The sequence below is a fragment of the Bombyx mandarina genome, chromosome 05 (genome assembly GCF_030267445.1).
Source record: "Bombyx mandarina strain Sakado chromosome 05, ASM3026744v2".
Lineage (NCBI taxonomy): Eukaryota > Metazoa > Arthropoda > Insecta > Lepidoptera > Bombycidae > Bombyx > Bombyx mandarina.
Window position 1 is genome coordinate 13,996,922 of NC_143212.1, and position 22,754 is coordinate 14,019,675.

Here is a 22,754-nt window from a genome sequence, read left to right on the forward strand (position 1 = left end):
AGATTGACCGTTTATCTTAAAACTATTCATAGACACCATCACTCATATACAAAGGTAGTTGAGTATTTAATCCAAAATCTACATAACTACAAACATAAATGAATTTAAGAAGTTATGCTTTGTTGGATCTCAGTAACATTTTTGATAAAAAAATATCACGCGTCACAAATTTTTTAAGAGCTCGGCGACTGTGCTCTGTAAAATATGTAATTTGACACACAAATGTCCAGCAATGCTCCAACGACTTATTAGTAATGTTATTGTTTTTATTTCAACATTACATGGTATTTATTTAATCTTGAAACTACGATAGATATTTAATAAATTTTATTGTAAGTTTATATGTTTTAATTAATTAAACATTTTAATTTTTGAACAAAACGATACATTGAAAAGAATGAACGGATACCATAATGTTGCCACACGTCATAACATCGTCACAGTTCAGCTGATCTCTGTTTGTTTTTGTATTGATATTACGAAAGTAGTTTAATCTATGGATCGAATGTGAACGAAGTTTTGTTGATCCTTAGTTTAAACCATGAATTATATTATGGGCCTAGGTACCTAACCTTTTTAAACGTGCAAGCTTTTTGTTGATTAGAGTCACACATTTGACAGCCCCATCTTAGATATACAGAGTGAATGTTAGCAATTACTATTATTAAGACTAGTTTGATTGAACTGTATCGGTAGCTATCATGAATTAGAAGGTATTTGATAAAACCCTTAATCGCTCGAACAACTTTTTTTGTTTTCCTACCCATGCTGAAATAGCCTCTCAAGGCTATTTCAGCGTAACCTTAACTAGCAGGTGAGCTCACGGGGCTCAAACCTGACGACGTTGCTAACACGAACCTTAGAAAGAGCTGTGCTTCGCAGAATCTATCGCCGGATCGGAAACGCGACCCACTGAGAAGATCCGGCGAGAAACTCAGTGGGCTGTGTCCGTGGGTTAATTTACTCGAGCCCTTCGTCGCAACGGGTTCGACGAGAACGATGACCGGTGCTTGAGGTACCTAAAAGCATACACGAACAACGCTACAAGATCCGAACAACAGTATTTGAACCGTCGGCCCAATGAGCAAAAACTGCCCCATAAAAGATATTTCTTTTCATATAGGTCACTTTAATGAAAATTCCTATTGAAACAACCTTGTCACTTTCACAGATTTTGCCGTCGTGAGGATAATCACTCCCGGTTCAGAACCGAGATTATAACGAGATTGTAACGATCTAGTGCAAAAAAGCACTAACTGTGAGCACCGGTGAACATCATCGTAATTTCGTAGCTCAGTGAAGGGTGTACTTAAGAAAATAATATAGAAAAATCTAGTTTCTCGTAAACTGACCACGTGAGTAATTAACTACTTGACTAATACCTCACGACATTATAAAGTTATTTAGAACAAGAAACATGTAAGAATTTTTTAATAAGAATAACATATTGATGAGTATGTCTTGGGAAAATAAAATGTGTACGTACATCAAAGTGTTATTTTAATTGTAACATATTTTCTTTGAAGTTATGATCCAGTGCATTGCTGGTGCTTTTGCCCTTGAAAGCTTTTTAATTAGTTTTTTTTTTTTATTGTCTAGATATGTGAACGAGCTCACAGCCCACCTGGTGTTAAGTGGTTACTGGAACACATTGACATCTACAACGTAAATGCACCACACACCTTGAGATATAAGTTCTAAGGTCTCAGTATAGTTACAACGGCTGCCCCACCCTTCAAACCGAAACGCATTACTGCTTCGCGGCAGAAATAGGCAGGGCGGTGGTACCTACCCGTGCGGACTCACAAGAGGTCCTACCACCTGTAAATTGACAGTAGCTTTATCTTTTGTATTGTTAATCTTCGTTTCCTAATTACTAAAGCTCGTGACCCTTATCCCTAAATAAAATCTGATAATTGGAACGTCATGCTAAATTAAGCACAGCTCTTGATTTCATTAGCTAACCCCTTGTATTTTAGAGTTTAATACATATTTATCCTGAAGTTTATTTTGACCTCAAATGACGTCACTCACAATGCAGTAACTATTCAGCCAAATTTCCGCGGCCTTATTATAGAATAAGAGCAGTCTGGTCACCCATGGTATATAAAGTGTGCCCATCGCTTTTTTGCTTTGATAACGAAGCCTATTCTAGTATCGCGTGCGGCCCATCAGATAAAAATCAACTGATCCATTTTAAACACAACAATTAATCTTAAGTAATAAAAATAAAGTTTTTTCAATTATCTTTTCACGCAATCCTAAAAGTGCTTTAAAAACCTCTTTTGTAAATGTAGTAGGCGTTCACTGATCGAATGGTACAGATAAATGAGATACGGATTTAAAAATGCATAATGCCCTATATGCATATTCAACTGAACTCTTTAAAATAAAAAGGTTTTTAAGAAAGAACAAGAAGTCAATTTTGCTTTCAACAATATATGTAATAATAATTTCTAAATTATTTTCCGAGGGACGTATCCAAAGAATCAATGCTTAAAATAAGTTAGACTCTACTGATGGCGGAGCATATTGCAAGCCGGTTTGGGTACCAAGATCCTATTTATTTGATTTTTGAAGCATTTTCATGGGCAGGATCATTGTATTTGAGCTATCATCTCATATTAGGCCGGCGGCATCGAATTTGCGAAGTCCACGGACACCAACCAAACCAGATAAGAACAAGACTGATCAATCATGATATCGGTAGAGAAGCTTCTAGAATCAAGGGTTCTGTTATTAATCGAAAAAGAAAATTTCACCTGATTAATATTCAGAACAGCCACAATGACGCGCGCGCGTAATGCCTAGCACGTCTCGGCCGCTCAGAAGCTACGTCACATCCCAATGTATCTATCTGTATTAGATAAGAAGCAACGTTTTGTAACGCGCGATAAATATAACCTTAAACATCCGCTTACAAAGTAACATATTTATATTCCTAATTGTATTTTTTTTTATAAACCGAATGCTTTAGTTTTGTTTTTTGCTTTTTTTTTCGAGCCATCGATTATGCCGTACGTTATTATGAAGCCATTTTTGTTTTAATGGTCCTTTGATTACGTAAAAATTTATGAGTCTTGGCGGTTTCATGGATTACGATAATTTAATGTACAAAATTTATGGCTATAATTTCGGTTTTATATGTCCATTTAAGAAGTTTTGGTATATTTATCAAAATTAGTTAATATTGATGAATTTAAATACAAAGTAATATAGAACAGTGTTTTGTTGAATGCTAAGCAATTTTTTTGATGTGCGTGAATTGAGAAAGTTGGAATAGCTACAAAAACCTGCCTATTGCTGCCGTGAAGCAGTAATGCGTTTCGGCTTGAAGGGTGGGGCAGCCGTTGTAACTATACTGAGACCTTAGAACTCATATCTCAAGGTGGGTGGCTAAGCATTAATTTTTGGCTAAGCATTCACGTGCACTGGAAGAAGGGAGGACGTTCTCAGAAATTTATTATTAGCCCTTTGAATTCGATTCATGCGTTGAATGAATTCAATATCGCTGGCAACAATGAACAATTAATATTTCCGTGAACAATTAAGAATGTTATAATAATACAAATTAACGAATACTGTTATCCTTAAGGAAATATTATTGGTGTTTTCTTTGAAGAAAATTCGTTAGTAGACAACGACACAAAAACAGCAATTATTTTACATCAACTGACCTTTGTTTATTTTTTACCATTTAAATACCATAAAATGATTGTTAGAGGAAATCCAATGAAAAAAACTACCGATTTCATTAAGATTTGAAAGGTGCACTTCTAGTGTCGGTCGTTTTGATCACCGTTGCTTAATGATGAATAAAATATTGGGTGATAATTACCTGCAACAAAACAAAATAATTAATTAACAAATAATCAGAATAGTATTGTTGTTATTATTTTTATTGCTTAGTTTGATGGTGAAGAACGAAATGCCGACCTTAACACACAAGCTTTAAGTCTCAGTTTTGTAGTACAACAACTGCTTCACCCTTCAAACAGAAAAGCATTACTGCTTCATGGCAGGTCGGTAGTACGCGTGCAGGCTCACACCATACTATACTATACTATACTATACTATACTATACTATACTATAAACTATACTATACTATACTAATATACTATACTATACTATACTATACTATAAACTATACTATACTATACTATACTATACTATACTATACTATACTATACTATACTATACTATACTATACTATACTATACTATACTATACTATACTATACTATACTATACTATACTATACTATACTATACTATACTATACTATACTATACTATACTATACTATACTATACTATACTATACTATACTATACTATACTATACTATACTATACTATACTATACTATACTATACTATACTATACTATACTATACTATACTATACTATACTATACTATACTATACTATACTATACTATACTATACTATACTATACTATACTATACTATACTATACTATACTATACTATACTATACTATACTATACTATACTATACTATACTATACTATACTATACTATACTATACTATACTATACTATACTATACTATACTATACTATACTATACTATACTATACTATACTATACTATACTATACTATATTACACTGCTATATTAAATATCACTTTCATTGTGTCCTTTCTGACGTTTTTGTGTGTTCACTCGTAAAGCAGAACTAGGGGTCAACGCATCCTAACCTAAATAGGAAGCCGCACAAAACATTCTGACAAACATATGAGTGCTCGTAAAACCGTCATAAATCATTATGCAACGATGCACATACAATTTTTGTACGCGCACCGATCAGTTCCCCACACTTTCACCGTAACACCGTTTTTGTAACTTGCTACTTATAAACCAAACAATTTGAGATAAACAGCTTATCGTACGGCCCAATACGCTGATCGGGTATCATTTTGAATTAGTCAGCTGTTAATATTTTTTTTATGTGAACGAAATGGCGCCCGTCAAATGTACGTCACGGGTCAGCATAAAAATGATTTATTGCGCGTTCCCGACAAGTGATTATGAACCTTCTTTTTGAAAAACTAGGCCCGTTATTTCATTGAACTCGTACTGATTAGATATTTTAATGTTATGTTGATAAGTTTAGTACGTTGGATTAAACGTGCCGTGAAAGTTGGGGAATTGAAGATCGGGCCTTGTTTATGAATTACTTTTGGATAAACTATCTTTTGTCTGGGGCTTTGGTTGTTCATAGTTCCATTACTGATGTCGCGAATTCATTGGAGCTCTACAAAAATGAAAAATAACCGAACTTAATTGAGGCCTATAAAATCAAAGACGAAGCTAAATCCAAGTCTCTCAAATATTCAGGTAAACTACAAAAATCAGCCCTAAACACGTCATTACGGGCCAGTGTTAGCAACACTGCAGGTTTGAGAAGCTGAAATAACTGTTCGGATAGCTACGTAATTATTTATTTTAAAGCAGATTTATCAAGAATAAGAATATTACTAATAATCTGAATTTTAAATGATAAAACTTCGTTTATTAGTACTTAGTACAGAGTAAAAATAATTTTTTTTAACTGAACTTGTTAGAGATTTAGCTGCATTTGTTATAACATGAAAACACTAAAGCGTGTCCAACTAACTAAACAAGACGCCATTGTTAATCCATTTTACGACATTAAGGCGTTTAGCTGCCTTTGATTTTATAGGCCTCAATTGTAGGTTTGAACTAAGTTTTTAAAATTGTTCGGTCAAATCCTTTTGTCCTAATGTTACGAAAATGTTTGTCTGCCCGCGTTTGGTTCCATCGAAATGTCACGTCTAGCATGACTCAACTTTAGTTCCGGCTTATCGATTACTTCCGCCATTGCAGTAATTCAATTCATTTATGTCATCGCGCTTATAGACTTCGATTTCATTTTTTTGGACGATATATTATCGTTTATCTGTGCCATTGATGTTAGAGCGTATTCTAAGCCTAAACAGAACCACTATTTTCTCTATTTATGGCATAAATCAGTTATGGAATCTGATAAAATTGATGAGACAACCCTATTAATACTAACGTACTATTTAGACTTAAACCTTACACTTCAAAGTGACGACTGTATTCTTAAAAGACAATAATGTCAATAGTTTGTAAATCTTGCTAAGTTTAAAACGATTATATAAATTATTTAGCCTGACGCAACCATAACACACAGACACAGGTAATCCTTCACTGACAATGAATTTATTTGTATGTCGAACGAAAGCCGATTACCAATAGATCATAATTACATGTTTCGTTATGAAATAAAATCATAAAAACAACAGCTACATAATTTTGATTATTCCTTAATGGCACTTGAGCTTAAAAGGTTTCCGGAGCCTATAGACATTATGAATGCCGCCACCCACATGGAGATATGAGATTGAAGTCCAACTGCATTTTATAATAACCATTCCACCCTTCGCACTGAATCAAATAGTTGCATTACGGCGGTGTAGTATCCACCAATCAAAATATTTATAATTTTGTTAATTAAATTGAAAACAGATTTTCGATTATTTGAAATTACACTTTTTTTTTACAAAACTAAGACAGTACAATATTGCACAGGAATGTTGTAACTTCAGTATTTTGCCTAATTCCTAGGAATTTAATAATCGTTAATGTCACAAGTGATAGGCTTATTTGACGGGCATCGCTCCTCCTAGCAACATGAAGCCCATCGTATTATATATATGTATATATGTTTCGTCGATGCGAGTGTGCCGAGCACGATGCGAACAGCCCCCCCACATCCCGTCTTGCATACATTCCACCCCTGCCCTGTATGGCAGGGAGCTTCGTTCCGGGCAGTGGGGTTTACCCCGAGGCCCGTTCCGTACCCCTGAATGACGATGACCCTTCTTATCTTATCTTATTTTAAAATTTGGTTCGTTAGATAGTAAGGTTCGTTAGATAGACTTCTGAACCAGGAACTAAGTTTCGATTTCCGAATGCACAGCGTTCAACACAGCGGATATGTTCGTAATGTGTTACGATCGGGAAGTGTAAAATATAAAAGATTCGTTCGTTCGTCGAATTCGTCGTGCGGAAATCGAATCGGGATATGTGACGTGTGCAACGCGGCTAGTGACAGCTTTTGCCGAGAAACAAAAAACATACTTATTAAATTACAATCTAATCGATGTTTAAACAATGTTTATGATAGATACATTTTTTTATTGCTTATATGGGTGGACGAGCTCACAGCCCACCTGGAGTTAAGTGGTTACTGGAGCCCATAGACATCCACAACATAAATGCGCTACCCACCTTGAGATATAAGTTCTAAGGTCTCGAGTATAGTTACAACGGCTGTTCTACCCTTCAAACCCAAACGCATTACTGCTTCACGGCAGAAATAGGCAGGGTGGTGGTACCCACCCGCGCGGACTCACAATAGGTCCTACCACCAGTAATTACGTAAATTATAATTTTGCGGGTTTCATTTTTATTACACGATGTTATTCCTTCACCGTGGAAGTCAATCGTGAACATTTGTTGAGTACGTATTTCATTAGAAAAATTGGTACCCGCCTGAGATTCGAACACGGTGCATCGCTCAACACGAATGCACCGGACGTCTTATCCGTTAGGCCACGACGACTTCAACATTGTCACGACCTTTAGAACGGTACACGTCCAAAAACAGTTGGAAGTATTAATGTATTGCATATTCCCGCTAAAGAATGTCATAAGTCAGTATTATGTCATTTAGCGTTTGGATACACTCACAAGCAAGATATTGCACAATGCACCTTTCACCGAGCATAATGCTCAAACTTAAATATTCTGTATTTATTTGCATATGTCACATGATAATAATATACAGGAAGTCATCGAATCAAATTAAAAAACGGCCTTGTCTAGTCCTTTCAAATACAATTTTTTTACAAAGCTAGTCCAGTAAAACACTCTCAGGAACGCTTTAAATAATTTAAGTATTTTATCTAATTCCTTGGAATTTAATTATGAAAACTACGAACCGTAAATATCACATGTGATAGGTTTATTTGATCATCTCGCGGGACTTCTATTCATATTGACTTCTCCCTAAAATTTGGTAGAGTAAGGTTCATTAGATAGACTTCCGAAATAGCGATTATTTATTGATTTTATTAAATAATGGATTTTTTTATTTTTTTATTGCTTATATGGGTGGACGAGCTCACAGCCCACCTGGTGTTAAGTGGTTACTGGAGCCCATAGACATTCACAACGTAACTGCGCCACCCACCTTGAGATATAAGTTCTAAGGTCTCAAGTATAGTTACAACGGTTGCCCCACCCTGTAAACGGAAACGCATTTTTCCAACAAAAAAAATTGTAAATTAGAAAGATCGAATTTTTTATTAATTAATTATCTAAATTGGCTTCTGCGTCTAATCTATTGAATAAAGTCGAGTGATATATTGTGCGTGACCTTGAAACTTAAGACAAGTTTCCTTTGAAAACATCAATGAAGAATAGGAGAATCAAAAGCGAAGTTCTTGTTAAAAATTGTAATGCCTTTAGATTTATCTGCTGCATGACACGAAAAGAGATTCACGCCAAACATTGTTGCGGCTTTCACTGTAAGAGTCACAACTATAAAAAATCGTGACTATCGCCGACTGTTTTGTAATTTGAGTTTTTTGTTGGCCACGAGGACGACGAGGCGACTTCGTGTTTTGGACCGAAATGCGGTAAAAGCGTTTCGTTGCCATTCTGCCGCCATTATTTGCGTAATCGTAAAAGAAAAAAACAACAAAAGTCGAAAATTTCTTAATTCAATTACTTGCGGTGCCCGATAGCGAAATATCACAAATTGGATTTTAAAATGAGTTTTTGTTGTAATTCGTATTCTGAAACATGTTCTATTAATTTAAATTTGCGGAGTCTTGTTGTTATCGACGGCCATGAAATGATTTGACGATGGCGACGAAAGTATTCGTTTTATACTTAATACTAGCGACCCGCCCTCGCTTCGCTTCGGAAACATTAAAACACACATGAAACCAATAAAAAAAAATAAAAAAAAAATTAAAAAAAGTAGCCTATGTTCATCAGGGACAATGTCGGCTTCTAATGGAAAAAGAATTTTTCAAATCGGTCCAGTAGTTTCGGAGCCTATTCGAAACAAACAAACAAACAAATCTTTCCTCTTTATAATATTAGTATAGATATAGATATGACACTACAACTATGTCTTGTTTTTGGTCTTTCACATTAATCAACTTAACCTTTTCAAGAAAAGTGACACAATCCTAGTAATTGACGTAAAAAGTTATGTTAACACAAAAGTACAAATATAGACTTTTAATGTATAAGATTAACATAATTGCGTAAACACTAGTAATGCTAACTTAGCATACAATAATTAGTTGTTAATCATTCTGTAATTTTACTGAAAATTTTGATATTGTAAATTGAACCCTAATTTAATAATCTGTAAGCGAAAATTCGCGAAACAGTCACGGTTACAGTCTATGTTACAGCTACTATGCGGATTTCTCTACGTTTCTCTGTTGCTTTCCACGGGTTGAATAACCGTCAACTTATACACTAATTACGTCAATATGAATATGTATACACAATGTTACAGTACGAGATTAGTATTAAGATTTTTTGTCCGAGTTTCGTGTTAAAGTTCATTGACTCACTCACTGATTTGTCGTTTGAATGTGACCTTGATTAATAGTTGATGATATATTTAATATATTAAATTAAGACAAAACCATTATCTATTTCATAGAACTTTTTTCGAAACCAATCAATATAAAATTTCTCTCTGATAATGGTTTGCTGAAAGAAAACTCATGAATGAGTTAAGCTCGCCTTTGTACATAGTATTTAGACATTCTTTAAATCTGTTTTTATTGTATTTTCTTTTTGTGTACAATAAGTATAAATAAAATAAAAAAAAATAAAAAAAATTGAAATCATAATTGTGTTATTTATTATTGTGTTATTAGGTATTTTCATTTTTGATTAAATTAGGTTAAGAAGTAGTTTTTAATTCAGGTAAAAATATAAGTTCCTTTTCAAAAAATATTTTATTTGTTTTTAACAGACGAACATTAAGGAAAAATACGATACTTTATATAGGTAACGTAAAAACTAGAATTCTGAGAACATAGGAACTAGACAAGACAAAAAATTACAATCTATTATAATTATTAGGATTTGGTAAAAAAAAAAATTGTTAGTATCAGATAGACAGACGAACACGCAGCTTACTCCTGGCTGAGCCTTTGCTCGCCCACCTGTCCTGGTGAAACTGGAAAGGCCTCCAGGCCACCAGTAAATGCTCAATCATAAAAAAAAAAACGCAGCTTACCGGATATTAAGTGGGTACAAGAGCTCGTAAGTATCATAATGTTAGTATGGCGATCTTCCTTGAGACACGAGGACACGGTTTCCTTTGCATTTGAATGTGGACAATGCTTTGTTTTCAAACTACAGCCCAGAATGAATAACTCAATTAATTGCCTTTGTAATGTATAAACTCACTATTTTTTCCATTTAACTAGCTAATTAGCCTAAAGTCTTTCGGCCACTGCACGGTGTCTACTGTCCATTTTAAGATTTAAGTAACACGGCATGAGGACCGGTATTGTCTACTGATTTCTGGTTTTTTTAAAGTTTATACATTACATTACCCGTGTTCACGAGTGCACAAATTTATTTGGCATTTACGAGCAAAGATATTTTGACAAATTTATTAACGTCACAATCACCTCCACTACAAATTGGTAATGGCTTATAACGAATAGAATGAGCATATGTTACTGTTAAATGATACTATTACTTCATAATACTAAGTAACTATACTCTGTTAGTGAACTCAAAAGCAACGATGATTGTGAGCTGGCCTTGTGACCTAGTTGTCTAGACTGGAGAAAGTGTACTAAGATCATTTGAGTGAGAGCACCATTTGCGCTGCTAACTACAACCTTTATATAAAGTTATAATATAAAAATAAAAAGGAAAATTCTTTCATTAATCTATTTTGAGAAAGCCTCAGTCACTAAAAATATAGATTTTTTTTGTTGCTTAGATGGGTGGACGAGCTCACATCCCACCTGGTGTTGAGTGGTTACTGGAGCCCATAGACATCTACAACGTAAATGCGCCACCCACCTTGAGATATAAGTTGTAAGGTCTCAAGTATAGTTACAACGGCTGCCCCACCCTTCAAACCGAAACGCATTACTGCTTTACGGCAGAAATAGATGGGGTGGTGGTACCGACCCGTGCGGACTCCCAAGAGGTCCTACCACCAGTCTTCTTGCCTCGTTACATGTGTCTGAGATGTTTACAGGCCAAGTTATGATAATATTTATGGGTTTTTACTATTCACAACTCGGTCAATGTAATCGATCAGGATTTATTTCCACTGACCAATGAATATTATATGTATTATATTAGAGGTCTTATACTCTCTTGTCGTTTATTTAATGTTAGTAATTGAATTTATTATTTCATAGTGCAATTTAATTATTATAAAGTAATATCTCAGATTATGGTATTTTTATGTTTCTGCCGTGAAGCAGTAATGCGTTTCGGTTTGAAGGGTGGGGCAGTCGTTGTCACTATACTTGAGACTTTAGAACTTATATCTCAAGATGGGTGGCGCATTTACGTTGTAGATGTCTATGGGCTCCAGTTACCACTTAACACCAGGTGGGCTGTGAGCTCGTCTACCCATCTAAGCAATAAAAAAAAATATGTTATGTTCATGTATATTTATTAATTATTAATTATATATATCTATTAATTCTACTTTTTTAGGTTTGTACAATTCGTCGTTGTAACCAATCAGGACCACTAAGGTTATATGACAGTGTAAACGTAAAATATTGGACGCGGTACTTTGTTTTTACAAATCAAGCTTTTGTCAGAATTCAATTATTTTAAATTTATATCATACGTGTTTATAGTTGTAAAATTCGCATGCTCGTGAAAGTGACACATATTAAGTAATATTTCTTCAGTTTTATGAAAATCATATCTATATATGTATACAAAAATGAATTGCTGTTCGTTAGTCTCGCTAAAACTCGAGAACGGCTGGACCGATTTGGCTAATTTTGGTCTTGAATTATTTGTGGAAGTCTAGAGAAGGTTTAAAAGGTTTAAAGATAAATCTTCTATTTATCTTTTATTTATCATTTGAGGCACTACGAAGTCTGCCGGGTCAGCTAGTTATTGTATAAAGCAACATAACGTTTGTCCGCGACTTCACAGATTGGTGGACGTATTTATTTTGTTAGCTCACCTACAAGAGTTAGCTATTTTTTAAAAGACCATAATGAAAGTTAAAAAAAATATTAACAATTACCGTATCCAAGAAATAATTTCGTAGCTAGAAGACAGCGCCGTCAAGCAGAGGTCGTCCGGTTTTATTGGAACGAAATTAAAAATAAGCGAGTTTCGAAATGTCACAATATAAAGTGAACAGATATTAATTAAGCGCCGTACCGACCTGTGCCAGTTGGCAACACCTTATACACGTTCGTATAAAAAAGAGTTTGTATAGATAGATTTATTTTTGAATAAAACCAAACCATTGTGAATGGGTTTTTTTTTAAATTTATTTTATATCTGGTCTATTTGTGGGAAGTCTTGGCGTTTCACAATACTTTAATGTTTATTGATGAATTTTTTTGAAAAAAAAAAGGTACGTTTTTTTCCAAAGCATCCACAAATATTCTAAATCGTATTTCATGCATACAAATCATTAACATTTATGATTTTTTTAAATGCCTGTATGGGTGGATGAGCTCATAGCCCACCTGATGTTAAGTGGTTACCGGAGCCCATAGACATCTATAACGTAAATGCCGCCACCCACTTTGAGATATAAGTTCTAAGGTCTCAGTATAATAACAACGGCTGCTCCACCCTTCAAACCGAAACGCATTACTGCTTCACGGCAAAAATAGGTAGGATGGTGGTACGGAGTTCCAAGAGGTCCTACCACCAGTAGGTTCTACCATCAGTCTCCTTGCCTCAACAAATGTTTTCCCTAGAAGCGGTCTGTAAAGACGATTACAACATCAAACACGTTACCGTCGGCGATTGTAAATTAAAAACAAATTTTCTATAGAGTCCGCCCTTATTCTGTCCGAGCCGGAATAAATTTCATTAATAACAACGTAACCAGATTTCGAGCTACGTTTCATTATAAAAATCAAAGTCGTCGCTTCAAGGCGCGCCGGGATCGGGTCCTAATCAAATTCAAATAGACAATCAATTTCTGAGCAACGCATTTGTGAGGAGGCTACTTATTATTGAAGCTGTGAGAGAACCACGCCTATTTTTACGGTTCAAGCTCGCATATGTTGTTTTTTTTTATTGCTTAGATGGGTGGACGAGCTCACAGCCCACCTGGTGTTAAGCGGTTACTGGAGCCCATAGACGTTTATAACGTAAATACGCCATCCACTTTAAAATTTAAGTTCTAAGGTCTCAAGTTTTTTTTATTTTTATTTTTTTATTGATTAGATGAGTGGACGAGCTCACAGCCCACCTGGTGTTAAGTGGTTACTGGAGCCCATAGACATCTTACAACGTAAATGGGCCATCCACCTTGAGATATAAGTCCTAAGGTCTCAAGTATAGTTACAACGGCTGCCCCACCCTTCAAACCGAAACGCATTACTGCTTCACGGCGGAAATAGGCAGAGGAGGCATGTTTTCATTTTATTATGTGCACGAGTGCGTACCGTTTTTTTGTCTATTTAAAAGGAGGCTTAGCCGACTTAACCTAATAGGTGTATGGCTCTAATAAAGATTAAAAAAAGGAGGCTTGATAGGCATTACTCGGCATGCTTATGCTCTTAACATGATGTCAGGTGACAGACGTCATCAGGAGGAGCATATGCTCCGATCGAAGGATAAAAAGTCGTAAACGATCGAAAGTTTGAGATAGCTGTCATATGATAAATTTGAGGCAACGACCTCAAGTGTCACCGTACCATATATTCCGCACACGGTTGGAACAAACATGGTAGCATTCACGTTGTATACTGTGTATGGTTTCCAATTACTACTTAATATCAAGTGAGCGATGAGCTTGTGAAATAAATTTTTGCTTCTTGCGTGTCTTCTATATCTATGCAAACTAATGATTTAAGAAGAATGTATGATGAGTTCAAAACTCAGTGTTTTCGATAATTCGTTCTCATATAATACGTTATTTAACATTACATAATATACAAATGTAAATTGAAAAAATAGTACTCTTTAGAAATGTTAAATGCCCCAAAAGCGATTCACCACAAAAATTATGATCAAAATCGAACAATTACATAATTATTGTTATATCATTTAATGTTTGAAACGAAATCAAAAATATCGAATAACTAATAATAGTAGCCAACAGAGAATCGTGCGGGAGAAGTTTTATTGAACACATGATTAATTAGAAAGGCGTTCGATACGCGGGTTACCTAATTAACCACACAAGTAAATGTAGAATCGATTAGAGACATTTTAGATGAACAATATTTTTGTTTAAAAACAACTTAAAAAAAAAAACTTATTTTCCAACAACTAAAAAAAGGGGAATTAAAAGTGTTTTTACGTTTTTTTTTTTAAATTGTCATTATGTATATTATTTCCAGCGTTTCGAATTCTTTACAGTTTTCTTGGTCACGAACGACATCAGTTGTGCGATGTTTTTACTGGTGGTAGGACCTCTTGTGAGTCCGCGCGGGTGGGTACCACCACCATGGCTATTTCTGCCGTGAAGCAGTAATGCGTTTCGGTTTGAAGGGTGGGGCAGCCGTTGTAACTATACTTGAAACCTTAGAACTTATATCTCAAGGTGGGTGGCGCATTTACGTTGTGGATGTCTATGGGCTCCAGTAACTACTTAACACCAGGTGGGCTGTGAGCTCGTCCACCCAACTAAGCAATAAAAAAATAAAAAAAAGATTAAGCCGTAAAAGTTGTTTTACTTTTTTATTTGTAAGACTCGCGAAATACGATAACAAAAAAACATTCTTTGTAGTTTCTTATGACGTATTACTTGCAAACCAGCTCGTCCTATACGAAACTCTATTTAAAAAACTCCGAAAATCAATAAATATTAATTAATTAATTTACAAAATACTCGTAAGATGTCTTAAAACTAAATGACCTTCACACTTTCGTCATCTGATCAAATCGTTAAGAGCAGATCCGGTTTCGTATCCGAACTAAACATTTAATTTGATTTATTGTTGAATTATGAACTTTGTTATTTTATAAATTAGATTTTACATTGTCTAGCTGGTTATTAATTAGAAAATTCAGATATGTAATTTGAACATAGTATCAATATGAGCGGTATTAGAGCACCATATGCGGGGTTAATTATTATTAATTATGATTCTCAATAATAGAGACCCTAAGACGTAAAATATCAAGGTTAAAATTAATTGCATAAACTTTACTTAGGCCCAATAAATTTGTAATCAGCTCTTAGGTATCTTTGTGATCAGTTTTTCGAAAACAATTTATTTAAGCAATGTACAAATCCTAAAATATAAATAGAACATATGGGAGTCATTTGTAGAAGAAAGTACTATAATACTCTACATCAAGCTACCTAAAAATAACTCTTAATACAAACATCGTAAGAATAACGTACTCTGAGCCAATACGGATTGATAGGCTATTTATTGCATGCAAGGGAATAGTTACCCATTTTTACAGAGAGAGAGCGATTGACACTTGGTATGTCTAACTCTTGTGACTGTTAAAACAATATCAATGAGTGTATTAATAGCTTGTGAGTATTTTTTAATTTATTTTTTATTGCATAGACGGGTCGACGGGTTCACACAACCCACCTGGTATTAAGTGGTTACTGCCCATAGACATCTACAACGTAAATGCGCCACCCACCTTGAGATATAAGTTCCAAGGTCTCAAGTATAGTTACAACGTCTGTCCTACCCTTCAAACCGAAACGCATTACTGCTTTACGGCAGAAATACGCAGGGGGTACCTACCCGCGCGGACTCACAAGAGGTCCTACCACCAGCATATCAATCAGGTCCATAATTAAACGTCACTCATCAATATCACGAACAATTGAAACCCGCCACTATAAATAAGTAACTCTAGCTCATACTAAGTTAGTTACTAAGTTATTATTTTCGAATAGCATTGATTAGATCATTTAACACATTTCAATGGCAATATTAAAGACAAACGCGCGTGCACTACAACAAGAATATCATTTCCGATAGTCGGAGGCTGTTCCGTGTAATAAAAGGAAGTCGTTTTTGACACTTGAGTCGATAATTTTCTTGCAAGGAATTTCGGACGTCCGCCATAATCTTTCCTTTATTGATACCTCAATTTTCTTCGCTTTGGCTGAGATTTTTAAAAAACATATATTTCTCACAATCCATCTTTTACTAATCTATTATCGAATTGATATTATTATTATTATTTATTGCTTAGATGGGTAGACGAGCTCACAGCCCACCTGGTGTTAAATGGTTACTGGAGTCCATAGACATCTACAACGTAAATGCGCCACCCACCTTGAAAACCTTATTAAAGTCAATATGGTTGCAAGTGAACGCTAATGGCATTTATATTTTTTTTATTGGCCTTGTAGGCAGACGAGCATACGACCCACCTGATGGTGAGTGGTTACCGTCGCTCAGTGACGTCAGTAATGCCAGGGGCAGAGCCATGCCGCTGCCTATAAAATGCTATAGGCTTGTCCCATAGTAATAAATTTGTCAAATTTCTAAACATTTCCTTCATAAATGGTCTTTCTACGCATAAGCATCGAGACAAGCTTTGTCTTGGATTTCTATCTGAGTAATTGCAACGCCATTGCGATTTCAATTACGTGTACTAAAGTTTCGCAACGTACACGCGCACGTGCGTATTGTGATTAGCGAAAGCAAATATTGTCGCAGCTATTTTCATGTATTCCTATATTACTTTTATGAAGCATTTAACAAGAAGGTTGGAAAAATATGTAGTATCAATAATACTAATATTATACAGGGTGTTACAAAACTATCCGTAAAGTGGAAAGGAGGTTAAATAGGGCCTTATAACGAGTCCATTCACAATATTTAAGAACCGTAGTAACGCTGTGTGACATACCCCAAAAAAATTAAAGAAAAATTATTATTTTCACTGATGTGCAAACCCTATTTTAGTAAAATTAAAGAGTAAACTACACAGAATGTACCTAAATTTCTACCTAGTTCGCGAAACAACATAAATTTCAAAAGACATTGAAATTGACATCTAACTAGACATTTTTTTAAGCCAGTACTTGAGTATAATGATATCCTTGTATTGAGATAGCAAACATTTATGAACGAATAATAGGAAAACTATTAAAATAAACAATATTAGGTAAAATAGGTACGTAGGAATTTCTGTTAAATAATCTGGTTCCCTGATATGAGAGCTTACTAGGGTTGACAAAATTTTTGGCTTTGATAACTAATGATATTTTTACGGGGTATTTTGTAACACGTAGTTTACATGATATTTGGCGGATATGAAGTTATATGAAGGCGTTTATATGAGTTGTTTATTTAATTTTATGAGATGTTTATATGAACTCAGAGTCCGTTTAGGGTTGAGTGATTATAAGAGTCATTAGATATAATAACGTGTCACTACCCTAGAAACAAGAGGTTAAAGTTTTAATTGTACTAAATAGCGATATTCCCAGCCTTTTGGGTGTTGATGGTAAAAAAATTGGGTTGGTGCTACAGAATATTCTTGATCTATAGAAATTTAAAAAAAATATCGAAAACATGCAGACGTACTCAGGGTCTGAGAGAATTAAAACACTGAAGACTTTACCAGTCACAATCGTTAATGTCGCCAATCTCCACACGATAGCCTCAACACACGAATAAGCAGGATGCTAGTACTTACAGACTCATAATGTCGCTACGAGCTAAGTAGGTTTTTTTATTGCTTAGATGGTGGACGAGCTCACAGCCCACCTGGTGTTAACTGGTTACTGGAGCACATAGACGTCTATAACGTAAATGCGCCACCCACCTTGGGATATAAGTTCTAAGGTCTCAATAGTTACAACGGCTGCCCTACCCTACAAACCGAAACGGATTACTGCTTCACAACAGAAATATGCAGGGTGGTGGAACCTACCCGCGCGGACTCACAAGAGGTCCTACCACCAGTAAAAACTTAATCGTCATTTCTATTTTTTATTATATGTAATAATATATTATCGGTATATTTTATATTATCGGAAACTTGTACTCTGACAGCGCAATTATAATACTCAGTCACGTAAACAATACATTTTTTTCCCTCTGTTTGCACTATTCGTGGGATATCATATTAATTGCAATAATTAGATTCGAATTATCGAACAACACGCGATCTTATAAATCAAAATAAAATGCAAAATTTTGCTGAATTTTTATTAAACGCTTAGCAGATATATTCAAAGGCCTGCTGCTTTAGATTTAAGATCGAGATCGGCTTGGCAAGATCTTGATTAATTTTTACCGGAATTTGGCGTTTCTAGCAAATCGGATCGGATAATAACTGAAAGATATGAGTAAATTATTCTCTTCCTACGGCCTTTGTACTCGGAAATGTGTACCGAGCAAAGGGAACTTATCGTTAAGTGATGCAGCTGTGATTGTTCGTATTAAAAGTAACAAGTTTAAATATTTTTTTTTATTCTTTATTAAAGCCTTACACCTATCAGGTTAAGTCGGCTAATTTTATCATTTACCGAAACGAATTTTGCTATATCGTTTTCTTTTATCTTAATATTTTGATATAATTGAAATTTTGATTTGATAAAAAGTGTTAAAACCTTTTTTTTTTTTTTTCGGGCCGGGGGCCGAACCTCCTACGAGGTCCCCGCGCATACGGGGCGCGCGGTTAAAGTGTTTAAACCTACATAGCTTCCGATCTCTTATGTTGCCCTCAAAACTTTTTTATTATTTAAAAAGATGAACGAGCTTACGGCCCACCTGGTGTTAAGTAGTTACTGGAGCCCATAGACATCAACAACGTAAACGCCACCTTGAAACATGAGTTCTACGGTCATTTTTTTAATTTGTTTATCTGTTAGTTTTATTTTGTTTTATTGAGTGTATGATTTATAATGACATTAATGTAATTATTAAGAGAACTGCTAACAGCTTTAAAAAAATTAGTCGTCAATTTGTGTATAGAAAAAATACAATACTATCTATATCTTACTATTATTACTGAAAAATATATAGAACGAAAACTGCGTAATCACTACGCGAAGTCATAAACACATAAGCGTATGTTTAAAGTATTCTATTATATTCCTATGAGAACGTTCTAGACTACTCTTTTCAAAGCACCACACCTGACATACCTCGGCCTGCATTACAATAACAGAGTGTAACAGTTAACAAACGGTTGAATGCACCATTAAGTCTTTTGTACGAATATTCGACACACTAATACGCCACGTATTATTCAAATTTGGTGAATCGTGAAGGTTTTAGGTTTAGGTTCTGTAATGGCTGCGAAGAACTGATGTGCTGATGATTCCAATCACAAGAGTCTTGGGGAAAAAATTGCTTACGCAAGAGAAATCTCGCCCAAGACACTAGTACCCAACTACATGTATGCTTCGTATATCAAATTAATGAACTATGTATATAAAATGGATATAGTTTATACAAATCGACGCTTGAAAGGCAAACGTGACTAAGCGACAATGCGTGAACTTTACAGTAGACTAATTTAAAGTTGAAATACCTGAAAAAAATTCTATTTTAACGCATCAAGCTGTAGGATTGAAATGATTTTAATAGACCTAGAAATATATTTTTTTTGTGCATCGAATATGGTTATTGCCTATCATTTATGTATAAAGCAGTTATTGTCGCTTAGTCACGTTTGCCTTTCAAGCGTCGAAATGAAGTGCATACCATTATGAGATATTTTTCGGTGACATTATAAACTCAATTATGGCCCAGAATGTAGAGAATGCCTACGATTTTGAATCTCCAGTTGAATTTAGTAAATGGAACATCTCATCAATGACCTGCTAGAAATTACCATTTGGTTGTCAGACGCAGCCCGGTTATTTTACGTATGTAAAAATTTGTCTATATTTTAAACCAATTTCTAGGGTTTCTAGGCGCTTTAACAGTGAATCAAATTGACAGTTTTAAATACCACACTATCAGCTGAGAAAAGAAGACCAAAATAACGAAACAAAAACTACTTCGCGGCCGCAATAAGTAATATGCTACAGCATATCTGTACGAACTTACAATACAACCTAGCGTAAAATCAGTTGACATTTTTGACAAAAGACCTTAATATTACACAACCAAAATCACCATTGGACCGTCGAATATAATTCTTTTATTGTATCTCGACGTGTTTACATAAATTCTGTGACATAACACGATCTATCTGTGTTTCAAAACCAACCGTTCGTTTCACAACGTTTTGATCAGCCTTGGCTATTACTAAATTTTCAAACACATACGATACGTACACTATATTGATATTATATGAATAATTTACATTTAATTACACGCTCCCATGATGTTTGATTGGAATTCTTAAATTGAGTTATTCGTAATTAAGAACGATCAAACATATTTTAATTAAGATATTTTAAAAACCAAATGAAATTGTCCTATACTTTTCGCATGATTATGATACTACTAACAATTTAGCTATAATGAATTTCGACTAACATTAAATTCGAATAGTTATATTTTCTGGGATTTTTAATAAGATAAGTTATTTAATTACTGGGTACATTCAATTAGGAAGACATTACACAATCATTGATCAAAGCTATGATATTACTTATGCTATCGATGGATGAAATGCAGACGAGATTACGCATATTCAGACTTCTAACACCAAATTCTTTACACTGGTGACAGGCGTAATAATAATTGTAAGCCCAAACGTGTAGATACTACGAACTTGCCTATGTATGCTGCGAAACTGTCATCTGTCATTCGTGTCATTCTGATCACTAACCCGGACTAAGAATCGAACTTTGTGCTATACTGTACATTTCCTGCGTCTCAGTTTGTTGTATGAAAAGGTTAGTTTCATTCACATTAATACGAGCTTTGGCTATAAAAATAATCTAGTAGATATTAACTTAAATAACTGTAACTTACAGAGATTTTGCTTGTTAAAAAACCCCACTCCATTGCACCGTGTAAATATCACGTTTGTAATTTAAAACATCCTGTATTTACAAATCGCTCGTAATATTATTAAATTGTAAGCGCACTGCAAGCTCTGCGCGCCCGTACGCAGAAATTGGGTCAAATACTTGCACGGATATGGACCTGAGATTACGCTGATCAAGATAAATTACCTAAATAATTCCGAGACATTAAAATTATTTTCTTGTCCTTTATTAAATTGATAATTATATGTATTTTCAGGGAACAGTTTTCATGATAACAAAAGATAGCTCAAAATGTTTAGAAATAATTTACGGTTGCCGACCAAGTTTTAATTAAAACGCAACCTTTGTCGGAGGCTGTGAGCACTCATGAACATACATCGCGTTACGTTGATTACACGAATTTACGTACAATTGAAATTGCATACGAATCCAATTTTGATTCTTGAAACTGTAGAGCTAAAAGTTAAAATAAGTTATCACTACATTGGACACAAAAGTAAAACATTTTATTAATAGACATTGAAATTTTTATTTGACAAATGGAAAATGAATCACAATTGCTGCCGGGTTGAACGCACGATTGCTTGTACGCATCGAATTGTTTCAAATTTTCGCGGCTGCCCTACATCCGAAGACTCAAATTGGTCGAAATTTGAATATGTACATATATACCAGTGTTCGAAATAAGCAATTCCACAATAGTCCGGATACTATGAAGACCTAAGTGAACATATTTTACTGGCTGTAAGTTTACGTGCGAAATGTTCATATTCAACATAAATTTGAATAACGCATACACGAATGCAATAATAACGACTTTAGAAAACGCAGCGGAATGTAGAGCTACACTTTCGTAGCTCGGGTAGAGCGCTACGCATACAAAAGACTTCAACGGGGAACTCTCCTAACAAAACAATCATATTTTCATCAAATCATGCTTTCCTTCAAAAATATCAATTAAGTATATTATATTATTCTCTAGTTCAATATAATAAAATATTTGGAAATTGAAGTATTTGCGTAACATTTAAAATTTAACAGTGATATAAACGAAACAAAAATATGTACTAGTTATGTAGATTTTTGCAGTATAATAAATCTGAAACTCACTTTGGGAATCGGAGAAAGTTGTTGAACACTGGCACACAACACTGAACCACTATACGTTATTTGACACGTTTTTTATTTATTTATTTTATATTTATATATTTGTTCATACGGCGCACTGAATGCGCGTCCGCTTCGGGCGGTTGACGGCAAGAGACTGCGTGAGTTTCTCCCACCAGCGCGGCCCGAAACACTAATCACCTTGCTATCGCTGCCTTTGCGGCGACAGAGTGCATAAGATGTAGCGATTTGAGGTTTTTGCCTGAGGTTTATTGTCACTTTCAATGTAAGTCTTATCTTTTTGAGTATGTTACTGTAATTGTTGATTGATAAGCGTATATTTTAATGAATATAGACCATAATTTTATGAAAACGACATGTGTATTTAATTTAAAAATAAAATTTGTGAACGGTACAACTAAGACGGAATCTACGACAAAATATATACTAAAAGTATATTAGTAATTATATAT

The 22,754-nt window shown here is 34.6% G+C and overlaps 1 protein-coding gene across 1 annotated transcript in view; it reads right to left on the minus strand.

The window, feature by feature from the left end:
- The window catches only part of exp (expansion), a 150,678-nt gene extending 128,238 nt beyond the window's left edge, over positions 1–22,440 (minus strand). The window contains exon 1 of the mRNA XM_028174117.2: positions 22,285–22,440. The gene's annotated coding sequence lies outside the window, so the exon portion shown is untranslated. The remainder of the gene's footprint in view (positions 1–22,284) is intronic.
- Positions 22,441–22,754: the final 314 nt, after the last annotated feature.